At 37.1% G+C, this 17,095-nt stretch overlaps 1 protein-coding gene across 2 annotated transcripts in view; it reads right to left on the bottom strand.

The window, feature by feature from the left end:
* Window positions 1–17,095, bottom strand: part of CEP126 (centrosomal protein 126) — an 86,248-nt gene that overhangs the window by 52,116 nt on the left and 17,037 nt on the right. The window lies entirely within an intron of this gene.

Below are 17,095 nucleotides of genomic sequence, written 5' to 3'. Positions count from 1 at the left end.
AAAATTGATTTTGTCCTTGGAAGACTCTGTGTGTGTGTGTGTGTGTGTGTGTGTGTGTGTTCGCGCATGTATGTGTGTATGATTCAATAATTATTTGCTGGGAAAAAAAAAAAAAAAGATGAGCCTACAAATCACTGGTAGAGAAACCTCCAAAGGGAACTCCTTAGAATGCATGGGGTTAGGAGACGGTTGGTAAGAACTCTTTTAGAATTTTTAGTGCCATAGGTTACTATTAACCATCTTTCTAAAGACCTCTCCTGGCTAGAACATTATTCTACTCTAAATAGCTACGATTAAGGGAACTATATATACTTTCGGGTGATAGAGGACTATAGATCTCCAAGTGGTCCAACATATGAGATAGGTAGAATGTAGTGATGTAGCACCAGAGGTGGGGGAGAAGATTTTTAGCTCCCAAAACAATCTCTTTCAAGAATCTCCCCAGGTCAAGACAAGAAGTTGCTTTTACCATTTGATTCAACATAATATTAGAAGTTGTAGCCAGAGCAAGTAGGCAAGAAAAAAAAAGAGGCATCCGGACTAGAAAGGAAAAAGTAAAATTAACTCTAGTCCAGATGACATAATCTTATACTTAGAAAACCCTAAAGATTCCACCTAAAACCATCACTAATAAATGAATTCAGCAAAGTTGCAGGATACAAAATCAACACATATAAACCAGTTGCATTTCTATACACTTAACAATGAACAATCCAGAAAGGAAATAAACAATCTCAATTTACAATAGCACAGAAATGCTTAGGAATAAACTTAACCAAGGAGGCAAAAGACTTATACACCAAAAACTGTAAAATATCACTGAAATAATTTTAAAAAGATGCAAATAAATGTAAAGACCTACCATGCTCATGAATTCAAAGAAGACATCGTTAAGAAGACAACACTACTCAAAGCTACCTTCAATCTATTCAATCCCTCAAATCCCAATGACTTTTTTTTTTCTTTGCAGAAATAGAAAAATCCACTTTAAAATTTACATACAATATCAAGGAACCCTGAATAGCCAAAATAATATTGAAAAAAAAAAAACAAAACAAAACCCAAAACGGAATGTTTCCCCCTTCCTGATTTCAAAACTTACTACAAATTTATGGTAATCAAAGCAGTGTGGTACTGGCATAAAGATGGACACACAGACTAATGGAATGAATAGAGAGTCCATAAATAAACCCTCTTATATACAGTCAAATGATTTTCCACAAGGATGCCAAAACCATCTAATGAGAAAAGGACAATCTTTATAGAAAATGGTGTTGGATATCTGGATACTGCAAAACAATATAGCTGGACTCTTACCTTACAGCACATATAAAAATTACCCCAAAGTGGATCAAATATCCAAATATAAGAACTAAAAACTCAGAAGAGAACATACAGAAAAAGCTTCATGACATTGGGTTTGACAATAATTTCTTGATATCGCACTAAAAGCACAAACAAAAGGAAAAATAGATAAGTTGAACTTCATCAAAATTAAAAACTTTTGTGGATCCAAGGACACTATCGACAGAGTAAAATGGCCACACAGGAAATAAGAGAAAATATTTCCTATTACATATCCAATAAGGATTGATATCAAGAACTTCAACAACTCAACAACAACAAAACAACCTGTTTTAAAAATATGGGCAAAAGACTTGAATAGAAATTTCTCTAAAGAAGATATACGGGGCGGAGCAAGATGGCCGAATAGGAACAGCTCCAGTCTCCAACTCCCAGCGCGAGCGACACAGAAGACCGGTGATTTCTGCATTTTCAACTGAGGTACTGGGTTCATCTCACTGGGGAGTGCCAGACGATCGGTGCTGGTCAGCTGCTGCAGCCCGACCAGCGAGAGCTGAAGCAGGGCGAGGCATTGCCTCACCTGGAAAGCGCAAGGGGGAAGGGAATCCCTTTTCCTAGCCAGGGGAACTGAGACACACAACACCTGGAAAATTGGGTAACTCCCACCCCAATACTGCGCTTTAAGCAAACCGGCACACCAGGAGATCATATCCCACACCTGGCCGGGAGGGTCCCACACCCACGGAGCCTCCCTCATTGCTAGCACAGCAGTCTGTGATCTACCGGCAAGGCAGCAGCGAGGCTGGGGGAGGGGCGCCCGCCATTGCTGAGGCTTAAGTAGGTAAACAAAGCTGCTGGGAAGCTCGAACTGGGTGGAGCTCACAGCAGCTCAAGGAAACCTGCCTGTCTCTGTAGACTCCACCTCTGGGGACAGGGCACAGTAAACAATAACAAACGCAGCAGAAAGCTCTGCAGACGCAAACGACTCTGTCTGACAGCTTTGAAGAGAGCAGTGGATCTCCCAACACGGAGGTTGAGATCTGAGAAGGGACAGACTCCCTGCTCAAGTGGGTCCCTGACCCCTGAGTAGCCTAACTGGGAGACATCCCCCACTAGGGGCAGTCTGACACCCCACACCTCACAGGGTGGAGTACACCCGAGAGGAAGCTTCCAAAGCAAGAATCAGACAGGTACACTCGCTGTTCAGAAATATACTATCTTCTGCAGCCTCTGCTGCTGATACCCAGGCAAACAGGGTCTGGAGTGGACCTCAAGCAATCTCCTACAGCTATAACCTACAGCTGAGGATCCTGACTGTTAGAAGGAAAGCTATCAAACAGGAAGGACACCTACACCAAAACCCCATCAGTACATCACCATCATCAAAGACCAGAGGCAGATAAAACCACAAAGATGGGGAAAAAGCAGGGCAGAAAAGCTGGAAATTCAAAAAATAAGAGCGCATCTCCCCCGGCAAAGGAGCGCAGCTCATCGCCAGCAACGGATCAAAGCTGGACGGAGAATGACTTCGATGAGATGAGAGAAGAAGGCTTCAGTCCATCAAATTTCTCAGAGCTAAAGGAGGAATTACGTACCCAGCGCAAAGAAACTAAAAATCTTGAAAAAAAAGTGGAAGAATTGATGGCTAGAGTAATTAATGCAGAGAAGCTCACAAACGAAATGAAAGAGACGAAAACCATGGCACGAGAAATACGTGACAAATGCACAAGCTTCAGTAACCGACTCGATCAACTGGAAGAAAGAATGTCAGCGATTGAGGATCAAATGAATGAAATGAAGCGAGAAGAGAAACCAAAAGAAAAAAGAAGAAAAAGAAATGAACAAAGCCTGCAAGAAGTATGGGATTATGTAAAAAGACCAAATCTACGTCTGATTGGGGTACCTGAAAGTGAGGGGGAAAATGGAACCAAGTTGGAAAACACTCTTCAGGATATCATCCAGGAGAACTTCCCCAACCTAGTAGGGCAGGCCAACATTCAAATCCAGGAAATACAGAGAACGCCACAAAGATACTCCTCGAGAAGAGCAACTCCAAGACACATAATTGCCAGATTCACCAAAGTTGAAATGAAGGAAAAAATCTTAAGGGCAGCCAGAGAGAAAGGTCGGGTTACCCACAAAGGGAAGCCCATCAGACTAACAGCAGATCTCTCGGCAGAAACTCTTCAAGCCAGAAGAGAGTGGGGGCCAATATTCAACATTCTTAAAGAAAAGAATTTTAAACCCAGAATTTTATATCCAGCCAAACTAAGTTTCATAAGTGAAGGAGAAATAAAATCCTTTACAGATAAGCAAATGCTTAGAGATTTTGTCACCACTAGGCCTGCCTTACAAGAGACCCTGAAGGAAGCACTAAACATGGAAAGGAACAACCGATACCAGCCTTGCAAAAACATGCCAAAATGTAAAGACCATCAAGGCTAGGAAGAAACTGCATCAACTAACGAGCAAAATAACCAGTTAATATCATAATGGCAGGATCAAGTTCACACATAACAATCTTAACCTTAAATGTAAATGGACTAAATGCTCCAATTAAAAGACACAGACTGGCAAACTGGATAAAGAGTCAAGACCCATCAGTCTGCTGTATTCAGGAGACCCATCTCACACGCAGAGACATACACAGGCTCAAAATAAAGGGATGGAGGAAGATTTACCAAGCAAATGGAGAACAAAAAAAAGCGGGGGTTGCAATACTAGTCTCTGATAAAACAGACTTTAAACCATCAAAGATCAAAAGAGACAAAGAAGGCCATTACATAATGGTAAAGGGATCAATTCAACAGGAAGAGCTAACTATCCTAAATATATATGCACCCAATACAGGAGCACCCAGATTCATAAAGCAAGTCCTTAGAGACTTACAAAGAGACTTAGACTCCCATACAATAATAATGGGAGACTTCAACACTCCACTGTCAACATTAGACAGATCAACGAGACAGAAAGTTAACAAGGATATCCAGGAATTGAACTCATCTCTGCAGCAAGCAGACCTAATAGACATCTATAGAACTCTCCACCCCAAATCAACAGAATATACATTCTTCTCAGCACCACATGGTACTTACTCCAAAATTGACCACGTAATTGGAAGTAAAGCACTCCTCAGCAAATGTACAAGAACAGAAATTATAACAAACTGTCTCTCAGACCACAGTGCAATCAAATTAGAACTCAGTACTAAGAAACTCAATCAAAACCGCTCAACTACATGGAAACTGAACAACCTGCTCCTGAATGACTACTGGGTACATAACGAAATGAAGGCAGAAATAAAGATGTTCTTTGAAACCAATGAGAACAAAGATACAACATACCAGAATCTCTGGGACACATTTAAAGCAGTGTGTAGAGGGAAATTTATAGCACTAAATGCCCACAAGAGAAAGCAGGAAAGATCTAAAATTGACACTCTAACATCGCAATTAAAAGAACTAGAGAAGCAAGAGCAAACACATTCGAAAGCTAGCAGAAGGCAAGAAATAACTAAGATCAGAGCAGAACTGAAGGAGATAGAGACACAAAAAACCCTCCAAAAAATCAATGAATCCAGGAGTTGGTTTTTTGAAAAGATCAACAAAATTGACAGACCACTAGCAAGACTAATAAAGAAGAAAAGAGAGAAGAATCAAATAGATGCAATAAAAAATGATAAAGGGGACATCACCACCAACCCCACAGAAATACAAACTACCATCAGAGAATACTATAAACACCTCTACGCAAATAAACTGGAAAATCTAGAAGAAATGGATAATTTCCTGGACACTTACACTCTTCCAAGACTACACCAGGAAGAAGTTGAATCCCTGAACAGACCAATAGTAGGCTCTGAAATTGAGGCAATAATTAATAGCCTACCAACCAAAAAAAGTCCAGGACCAGATGGATTCACAGCTGAATTCTACCAGAGGTACAAGGAGGAGCTGGTACCATTCCTTCTGAAACTATTCCAATCAATAGAAAAAGAGGGAATCCTCCCTAACTCATTTTATGAGGCCAACATCATCCTGATACCAAAGCCTGGCAGAGACACAACAAAAAAAGAGAATTTTAGACCAATATCCCTGATGAACATCGATGCAAAAATCCTCAATAAAATACTGGCAAACCGGATTCAGCAGCACATCAAAAAGCTTATCCACCATGATCAAGTGGGCTTCATCCCTGGGATGCAAGGCTGGTTCAACATTCGCAAATCAATAAACATAATCCAGCATATAAACAGAACCAAAGACAAGAACCACATCATTATCTCAATAGATGCAGAAAAGGCTTTTGACAAAATTCAACAGCCCTTCATGCTAAAAACGCTCAATAAATTCGGTATTGATGGAACGTACCTCAAAATAATAAGAGCTATTTATGACAAACCCACAGCCAATATCATACTGAATGGGCAAAAACTGGAAAAATTCCCTTTGAAAACTGGCACAAGACAGGGATGCCCTCTCTCACCACTCCTATTCAACATAGTGTTGGAAGTTCTGGCTAGGGCAATCAGGCAAGAGAAAGAAATCAAGGGGATTCAGTTAGGAAAAGAAGAAGTCAAATTGTCCCTGTTTGCAGACGACATGATTGTATATTTAGAAAACCCCATTGTCTCAGCCCAAAATCTCCTTAAGCTGATAAGCAACTTCAGCAAAGTCTCAGGATACAAAATTAATGTGCAAAAATCACAAGCATTCTTATACACCAGTGACAGTCAAACAGAGAGCCAAATCAGGAATGAACTTCCATTCACAATTGCTTCAAAGAGAATAAAATACCTAGGAATCCAACTTACAAGGGATGTAAAGGACCTCTTCAAGGAGAACTACAAACCACTGCTCAGTGAAATAAAAGAGGACACAAACAAATGGAAGAACATACCATGCTCATGGATAGGAAGAATCAATATCGTGAAAATGGCCATACTGCCCAAGGTAATTTATAGATTCAATGCCATCCCCATCAAGCTACCAATGAGCTTCTTCACAGAATTGGAAAAAACTGCTTTAAAGTTCATATGGAACCAAAAAAGAGCCCGCATCTCCAAGACAATCCTAAGTCAAAAGAACAAAGCTGGAGGCATCACGCTCAACTATACTACAAGGCTACAGTAACTAAAACAGCATGGTACTGGTACCAAAACAGAGATATAGACCAATGGAACAGAACAGAGTCCTCAGAAATAATACCACACATCTACAGCCATCTGATCTTTGACAAACCTGAGAGAAACAAGAAATGGGGAAAGGATTCCCTATTTAATAAATGGTGCTGGGAAAATTGGCTAGCCATAAGTAGAAAGCTGAAACTGGATCCTTTCCTTACTCCTTATACGAAAATTAATTCAAGATGGATTAGAGACTTAAATGTTAGACCTAATACCATAAAAATCCTAGAGGAAAACCTAGGTAATACCATTCAGGACATAGGCATGGGCAAAGACTTCATGTCTAAAACACCAAAAGCAACGGCAGCAAAAGCCAAAATTGACAAATGGGATCTCATTAAACTAAAGAGCTTCTGCACAGCAAAAGAAACTACCATCAGAGTGAACAGGCAACCTACAGAATGGGAGAAAATTTTTGCAATCTACTCATCTGACAAAGGGCTAATATCCAGAACCTACAAAGAACTCAAACAAATTTACAAGAAAAAAACAAACAACCCCATCAAAAAGTGGGCAAAGGATATGAACAGACATTTCTCAAAAGAAGACATTCATACAGCCAACAGACACATGAAAAAATGCTCATCATCACTGGCCATCAGAGAAATGCAAATCAAAACCACAATGAGATACCATCTCACACCAGTTAGAATGGCGATCATTCAAAAGTCAGGAAACAACAGGTGCTGGAGAGGATGTGGAGAAATAGGAACACTTTTACACTGTTGGTGGGAGTGTAAACTAGTTCAACCATTATGGAAAACAGTATGGCGATTCCTCAAGGATCTAGAACTAGATGTACCATATGACCCAGCCATCCCATTACTGGGTATATACCCAAAGGATTATAAATTATGCTGCTATAAAGACACATGCACACGTATGTTTATTGCAGCACTATTCACAATAGCAAAGACTTGGAATCAACCCAAATGTCCATCAGTGACAGATTGGATTAAGAAAATGTGGCACATATACACCATGGAATACTATGCAGCCATAAAAAAGGATGAGTTTGTGTCCTTTGTAGGGACATGGATGCAGCTGGAAACCATCATTCTCAGCAAACTATCACAAGAACAGAAAACCAAACACCGCATGTTCTCACTCATAGGCGGGAACTGAACAATGAGATCACTTGGACTCGGGAAGGGGAACATCACACACCGGGGCCTATCATGGGGAGGGGGGAGGGGGGAGGGATTGCATTGGGAGTTATACCTGATGTAAATGACGAGTTGATGGGTGCAGCACACCAACATGGCACAAGTATACATATGTAGCAAACCTGCATGTTGTGCACATGTACCCTACAACTTGAAGTTTAATAATAATAAATAAATTAAAAAAAAAAAAAAAAGAAGAAGATATACAAATACAAACAAACACATGAAAAGATGCTCAACATCATTAATCATTAAGAAAATGCAAATTAAAACCACAATGAAATGCCACACCACACCAATTAGGATGACTATTATTTAAAAAACAAAACAAAATAAAAAATAGGAACTGTTGGTAAGGATGTAGAGAAACTGGAACTCTTATGCATTGCTAGTAGAAATGTAACATGGTGCAGCAGCTGTGGAAATTGGTATGCTGATTCTTCAAAAAATTAAACATAGAATTACCATATGATAAAAGAGTTTCACTTTGAGGACTATATCCCAAAGAAGTGAAAACAGGGACTCAAACAGATATTTTTATATCCATTTTCATAGTCACATTATTCATAATAGCCAAAAGGTGGAAGCAATCCAAGTGTTCATAAATGGATGAATGGATAAACAAAATGTGGCATAGACATACAATGGAATTTCTTTCAGTCTAAAAAGGAAGAAAATTCTGGCACGTGCGACACATAAATGAACCTTGAAAACATTCTGCTAAGTGAAATAAGCCAGTCTCAAAAGGACAAATGTTGTAAGATTTCACTTTAAATGAGGTACCTACAGTATTCAAATTCATAGAGACAGTAGAATGGGGGTTACCAGCTGGTGGGAAGGATGGGGAGTTAGTGCTTAATGGGTACAGAATTTCAGTTGGGCAAGATGAAGTTTTAGAGATGGATAATGATGATGGTTACACAACAACGTGAATGTACTTAATGTAGTCTTTGAAGACAGAGAAAACAAAAGAGATTAAATAGAGTCATAATAAAGTATTCTACTTTCTGTTGGGAGGAAGGAGGCACAGCTTGCTTAGCAGAAGCTGACAGAGTCAACTTAAAAAGTTCCAAATTCTACATTCATATGCTCTTGAGATTAAAATAATGTGTCAAGCAGATAAAATCACATGTCAAGCACTCCTGTGGTAGTCATAGTCAGTCTCCAAACATAATGTCCAATGAAGCAGGATTATGTAGTCCCCTGCCCTTTAATCAGTGTGGCCCTGTGACTTTCTTATTACCAACAGAATGTTATGGAAGTGCTACTGTGTGACTTACCACCCTAGAATTTTGCAGCTTCCAACTTGGACTTCTGGAATGCTCACTCCAGGAAAAGCCCAACCCCATGTAAGAATTTTAGTGCCTTTGAGATCACCATGCTGAAAAGAAGACCAAGCTAGCTAACAGGCAAGACAGCACTGGAGAGAGATAACTGGCTTGGTTCCAACTGTTCTAGCCTTCCCAGCCTAGCACAAGACATGTGACTGAAGAAACTATCTTGGATGTCCAGCGAAGTGGAATCTTCAGATAACACCAACCACAGCACAAATCTGAGTGCAATAGCATGAGACTTCCAAGGGAGAATAAACCAGCTCAGCCATTCAACACAGATTTTTAATAAACTGTTTTAAGCTACTAAATTTTAGGGTGGTTTGTTATAGAGAAGCAAATGACCGGAATAATAACTTTAAGTCAGTAAATTAAAAACCAGTTAACATTTATTTAGTAGAGATGGGGAGAAATGTTTATTAACAAAAATTGTTTACTTTCTTCTTTATGTTATTTTAAAGGATTACATCCATTTATTATGTATGCTTTTCTGAAGAATAAAACTATTTTTGATTTTAGAAATTAGTTTTATGATATTAAAGTCTTCCTAGTAAACAGCACTACATCATGCATTATTCAGTTTCCGAGTATCAGTGCTCTGCAACTGCCAACTTAGGCAACTTGTCTTCATGTCTCATGGCTGATAGTGCGGCATGTAACTGCATAAAACAACTTATACCGATGACATTTTTTAAAACAGAGATGTCTGTTCCAGGGATTTTTTTTGTACGATTGTATTTTTCTTTTAGAGCACTATCTACTTCACTGGTAATGAGAACAATTCACATTTATCTAGTTAGGTAAGGAAGGAATCTTAGTCAGCTGGTATGTATAACTGATTTATGTTAGTGATATTTCAGTGATCCTTACAGATTTGTTTCCTGGGCAAATACTTTGATGGTCTGTCCTTTAACATGGCTGATATGGAGCTAACTCTAGACAAAATTGTATATCTGAGAGTTGATTTGAGAAATCCAGGGCTGCCTAGATGCTCAGGGGAATTTGTTAAATCATAAGTTTATAAGCCTTCCTCTAATTAAAGTATTTGAAGTCGTTCGGTAATATCTTGTATCTGAGTTATCAAAAAAGACACTAAACATTTATGTCATATGGCAGACACTCGTGAAAACAAGGAAACAAAAGTTATTTGTTGTTTAATATTTCAAAACAGGCAACATGAATTAACAACTATCTCATTGGTACTGAGTGAAATCATGGTAAACTAAATTATTAGCTTGCAAGTAGGGCAAAATCTCAGACCCTTCACAGTTTCTGACTTAGCACTTGCTGGAATGGATACTAAGTAAGACCCAACTGCAAATATACATGGGCTGAAGACCTAAGAATGGAAAAGCTTGAGAAATTTATTTGACTATATTAATATCAGATGAAGTTTTTGACTATGTATATTGATATCAGACAAATTTATTAGAGTGCTATTAATATTGGACTTTAAGAAATGGAGTATTAGTAGAGATAAAATACAACATTTCATAATGATAGAAAGGTCAATTCATCAGGAAGGCACAAAAATTATATAGATGTATGAACCTAATAACAGACCTTCAAAACACATAAGGCAAACACAGAACTAAAGATAGAAATGGACAAATCCACAATCCTAGCTGCATATTGTAACATCCTTTCTTAGTAACAGAACAACTGGACAAAAGTGTCAGTAAGAGGCCGAACGCGGTGGCTCATGCCTGTAAGCCCAGCACTTTGGGAGGCTGAAGCAGGTGGATCACGAGGTCAGGAGATCGAGACCATCCTGGCTAACACCGCGAAACCCCGTCTCTACTAAAAAAACATAAAAAATTAGCCGGGCGTGGTGGCAGGCGCCTGTAGTCCCAGCTTCTCTGGAGGCTGGGGCAGGAGAATGGCGTGAACTGGGGAGGCGGCGCTTGCAGCGAGCCGAGATCGCACCACTGCACTCCAGCCTGGAAGACAGAGTGAGACTCTGTCTCAGAAAAAAAAAAAAAAAAAAAAAAGAAGTATCAGTAAGAATACAGAATATTTGAACAATGCTATCAGCTACATCAATCTAGTTGATATTTATAGAAGAGTAATAATGTATATCCAACAATAATAATACAGTCTTTCCCCAAGTACACCATAAAAATCTTATGCTGAGCCATAAAAGAAGTGTTAATGAATTTCATAAGATTTAAATCGTACAGAGTATGTTCTCTGACCAAAACACATTTACATTAGAAATCAATTACAATATCTAGAAAAGCTCCAAATAACTGAAAATTAAAGAAAAAATGAAAACACTGTACTAAATAAACCACACATCAAAGAAAAAAATCTAAAGAGAAGTAAAAAAAAAAAAAAAAATTTCGAATGACATAAAAATGAAAATACAGCATACTGAATTTGTTAAATGCAGTTAAAAGTGCGTTTGGAAGAAAATTTATAATTTTATTTAATTTTAATTTTTTTTTTGTAGAGATGGGGGGTCTTGATTTGTTGCCCAGGCTGGTCTTGACTCCTGGCCTCAAGAAATCCTCCTACTTTGGCTTCCCAAAGTTCTGGGATTACAGGCAGTGAACCACCATGCTTGGCCAATTTATAATTTTAAATGCTATATCAGAAAAGGGGAAAGGTTTAAAATCAATGACTTCAGTTTCCACCTTAACAAGATAGAAGATGAGCAAATTTATCCTGAAGAAGAATCTAATAAAAAGAAAATAAACTGATGAAATAGTAAGCAAAAAATTAGAGAAAACACAGACAAGTTGCTTTGGAAAATGTTAAGAAAATTGATAAGCTCCTAGCAAGAACAATGAAGAAAAAAACGGGAAAACAAAAATTAATAATATCATGAATGCAAAACAGGATATCATTACAAATACCACAGGCCTTAAGAATAACAGGAGAATATTACAAATAACTTCATACTAATAAATTCAACAACTTAGGTAAAATGGACCAATTTCTTAAAAGAAACTACTTTCCAAAACTGACACACAAGACAATAAAATATGAAAACCTCTACACATTAATAAAATGTAATTTATAATTAACAAGTTTCCCACAAAAAACTTTAGGTTCAGATATAATTTTTTTTGTCAAACATTTAAAAAAGAAACAACAATCATATACAACCTTTTTCAAAATATAGAAGTGCAGAAAACACTCCCCGCCATGTTTTATAAGGCCAGCATAACTATGATTCCAAAACCCAACAACACATTACAAGCAAAGAAATTTATAGCCCAATATCTCTCACCGACATTACACAAAAATCCTTCACAAAATACAGGTTAAGCATCTCTAATCCACAAATCCAAAATCTGAAATGCTGCAAAACTGGAAACTTTTGAGCACTGACATGAAGACTAAAAGTCTGCCTTTGTTTGCTGTTGCTGTTGTCTGACAGCTGATACAGGTATTCTGGTGATGCTACCGTACTGGTTCACTAACTTAAACACATTACTTTTTCATTGTGTTAATGTTATCTGTCATATATTTTACTTTTAGGTAGTTAAGTGTGAATAAGTACAAGAAAATGATTGCTTATGAGTAGCATATAAATTCAGACTCAGGAATGGTGGTGATGACCAACCAACCACAGATTGTCCACATGGTTGACTGAGATAATGACACTTTTGCTTTTTGATGGTTCAGTGTACACAAACTTTGTTTCATGCACAAAATTATTTAAAAATAGTACATTAAAATTACCTTTAGGCTATGTGCATAAGGTGTTTATCAAACATAAATGAATTTCATGCTTAAACTTGAGTCCCAATCCCGATAACTCATTATGTATATGCAAATATTCCAAAAGTTCAAAAAAAAAAAATTAAAATTCACCACACTTCTAGTTCCAAGCATTTTAGATAATGAGCACTCAATCTGTATTAGCAAATAAAATCCTGCAATTTATAAAAATAACACATCATTACCAAATAAGGGTTATCCATGGAATGCAAAATTAGTGAATTTCACTATGTTGACAAAAAAGAGGAAAGCAATATGATCATCAAAATAGATTTAGAAAAACTATTTGACAATATTCTATGCATATTCATAAACATTCTCAGCAAACTAGGAATGAGAGGAAACTTCTTCAATCTGATAGAGGGCACCTACCCGAATTCCCTAGCTAGCAGCATAGTTAATGGTGAAATAGTAAATACTTCCCCAAAAGGTAGAAGGCAAAGAGGGTTACTCATACTACTTCTATTCCCCAATTGCACTGGAAGTACTCCTAGAAAGTTCACTGAGGCCAACAAAAAAGTAAAAGCCATATTGACTGGAAAGACAGACATTACATTCTCATTATTTGCAGATGACATAATTATATAACTAGAAAATCATAAGGAATATATAAAATAACTCCTGGAACTAATGAGAAAATTTAACAAGTTCTTAGAATACAAGGTCAATATAGAAAAATCATTTGTATTTCAACATATAAGCAACAAACAACTGAAAATGAAATAGAAATAAATTCATTCATAAAGCATTACAAAATACAAATTACTTAGGAGTCATTTAACAAAGACATGCGAGACTTCTGCATTGAAAACTAGAAAATGCCGTGAGAGAAATTAAACAAACAAACAAACAAACAAACAAAACTCACCCAAAATAAAGGGTGTGGGGAAGAGGAGAAGAGATGAGCTATGTTCATGGATTTCATGGACTGCAAGACTCAATTTTATTAATGCAATTAGAATTGTTATCAAGTCTGTCTAAATTTATCTACAAATTCACCACAATCCTACTCAAAACCAGGCAGATTTATTTATAGGGAAAAGTAAAAATACCTAGAATAAGCAAAACTATCTTGAATCAAAACAAAATCGGAGGCTACACACTATCTTATTTCACTATAAAGAAGTGGTTCTCAACTGAGGAAAGTTTTGCTCCTTCCCCCTCAAGTGGACCTTTGACAATGTCTAGAGACATTTTAAATGGTCATGACTGGGGTGTGCTACTGGTATCTATGGACAGCAGGCAAGGGTGCTACTAAACATCCTATACTTCATCCTAAAATTCCTATACGGTAGTCCCCCCATAATAAATAATTATCTCATCCACAATGTCAGTAGTACTGCTGTTGAACATTCCTGCTACAATGCTACAATAATCAAGGCAGTGTAATATAAGAGTAAATAGACCAATGGAACAAAATACAGAGCACAGAAGTAGACCCTCAATTGATTTTCAAAAAGGGCATCGAGGCCACTGATGAAAGGAAATTATTTTCCAACAAATGGTGCTGGAGCAACTAAATACACTTATGTGAAAAAACTGCTCAACCTTTATATCATACTACACACATATAATTTGAGATGAATGATAAAACTAGACTGAAAATCTGTAAGTATGAACTTTCCAGAAGAAATCAAGAAGACTAGCTTTATGACCTTGGGGTGGACAAAATGTCTTACAGATGACACAAAAAGCACTAGCCATAGAACAAAAAATTGATAATTGTATGTCATCATAATGTAAAACTGCTCTTTGAAAGATTTCATTAAATAAATGAAAAGGCAAGCCACATATTAGAAGAAAATACTTGCAATATATACCTGTGATGAAGAACTTGTACCCAGAATGTATATGTATCTTACAATTCAACAAGAAGACAACCCAACTTAAAACATGGACAAATTATTTGAATAGATATTTCATAAAAAACTTAGGAATGGCACATCAGGGAAGTGCAAACTAAACCCAATTTACATATACTATATAACTAAAATTAAAAAGGCTGACTGGGAAGGTTATAAAGCCACTGGGACTCACATGCATTGCTGGAGGGTGTGTAAAAAGGTCAGAACTTTTGGAAAACTGTTTGACACCTTCTTATATGGTTAAACATACACATACCCTAAGACTTAGCAATTCTACTTTTAGTTTACTCAGAACAAATAAAAATGTATATCCACAAAAAGATTTTCTACTTATAGATTCTCTCATGTTTTACCATTTTGGCTATAATTATCTTTCTGCCAGTAGCTTTATTACTAGTCCCAAATTAGAGTAACCCAATGCCTATCAATAGAAGAATGGATAAATAAATTATGACATAGTTTTACAATGGAATACCATTCAGCAATAAGAATGAACTAATATATGGATGAATCTCAACCAGAAAAATTAACTCCAATGATAGGAATTATAACAGTGGTTGCTATGAAGGGTTGAGATTGACTGCAAAAGGTTTGAGGATATAGACAGACTATGGAGTGTGAAGCTCAGTTTGAACAGAAGTGAGAACATGAGGGATGGGATTAACGGAAAAAGGGTAATAAGATAAATGGATTGGAGGACCTGGTGGGGTTTTAGAACTGTTGAATTCAGGGTACTAGAGGAACTGACATGAAAAAATAGGAGACACAGATCAGAGATTGAGATGACTGAAATTGAGATTTTGGAGGTGAAGTAGTAATTGGTAATAGTTGAGGTGATGTGCTACTGAATGAGTGAAGTTCAAGAAAATGACAGATCATTAGGCTGGATGAATGGTCTATGCGGACGCTAAAATCACAAAGAATGATCACTAGAATAGTGGTAGGGAGACAAAAAGAGCCAAGTTGCTAAAATTTTCAAGGAATGACACAGAGCATCTATACATGACTGCAGTAAGGAAAAGTAGGGGTAAGCAGTATATTTTGACAGCATGTGCTTGAAGAGAGCTGGAGGATTTTAGAGAAAAGGGAGAGCAATGGCCAGAAATGACAACAAAGAGCAAAGATGACACCTTTGTATCTATCTTTGAATATCTTCACACTTTCCATGATATCACTTTATACCTCCCTCTCAGATCCTTTATCACAGAGAAAACAGAAGCTATAAGCACAGACCTTATCATGTATCAAAAAAAAAAAAAAAAGCTTCATCCATGTTTTCCTCAACTTGGGGTTCTAGAAACAATTTCTAATATAATCTCATATCTTCAGTTGCTTTAAGTCTTAATTGTTTTGGGGGGTTCTTGGGGGTGAAAGTTTCCCGTGTTTACTTTCTTCCCAAAAGCACTGTGCATGTGAGCATTTATATGATTGGCATTTATATTTGGGATAGAGGGAGACTATCAGGGTGCTAGGGACTGATTTGGAAAGAACGTTTGGGAGAAGGCTGCTGGCAAAGCAAAGTTTGTCATTACATATAAGGTGACCTGTGAAGATGATCATCATTCATTACAAATGCTTAGTATGGTCAGGTACTGTAAATGCTAAGTATTTTATATGTATTACCTTGTTTTATCCCACAGCAGTTCTCTGAGGTAAGCATTTTACAGACAAAAACCTGAATCTTAATAAGGTTAAGTAACTTGTGCAAGGCCACCTAACTATTAAGTGGAAGAACTGGGAGTCTAAACTAGGCAGCCTGATTCTATCTGGTTTTAAACAAGTATACACTATGTAACAACCTTTCTGTAATTTTTTTTTCTTCAAAGCACTTTCGTCTCCAACTTCCACACATAACATGAATTTGTTTTCCCATGGAACCCTAAGCTTAACCTTACCATAGGATTTATCTCACTATATTGTAATTATTTACTTTTCTGCATTGCTTATCAGACTCTAAGTGTCATAAGTTCAGTGTCTGTGTCAGCACATAGCATAGGGCTCGGAATACAGCAGCATGCAATACTATTGTCAAATGAAATAATTAATTGCATTTTAACTGTCTGTCTTCCCCATCATACTCTCCAATTTCATTGAGTGCAGAGCCTGAAATTTTAATTTCTGGAATTCCTGTTCCTAACACAATGCTTTGTATCTGGTAGATGCTTAATAAATAATTGTTTAATAAATGTTTGACTATATGTCAATTTCAAATATAATCAGAGCACTTTTAAAAGCAGTTATCTATCATTTTTATTTAATAATGGATATGTTCAGTATATAACAGTAAGTACAACAGATATGGTTCAGGCAGGTATTTATTATCTAGCGAGGCACGCTAACAAAACCAAGTAAACAAAGACTTACTAATTGTCATAAGTGCTAGGAAGTAAAGAAACTCTAGTTTGAGATAGGGAGCCAGGGGAACCCACTTTAAATAAGGTAAACAGAGAATATTTCTCTGGAGATATTTAAGCTAAAAAACTCCAAATACACACGTGAAAATCATTTTAAAAA

Source organism: Chlorocebus sabaeus, chromosome 1 (assembly GCF_047675955.1).
Source record: "Chlorocebus sabaeus isolate Y175 chromosome 1, mChlSab1.0.hap1, whole genome shotgun sequence".
NCBI lineage: Eukaryota > Metazoa > Chordata > Mammalia > Primates > Cercopithecidae > Chlorocebus > Chlorocebus sabaeus.
Note: the sequence above shows the minus strand (reverse complement) of the source record. Positions and strands in the feature narration are given on the sequence as shown.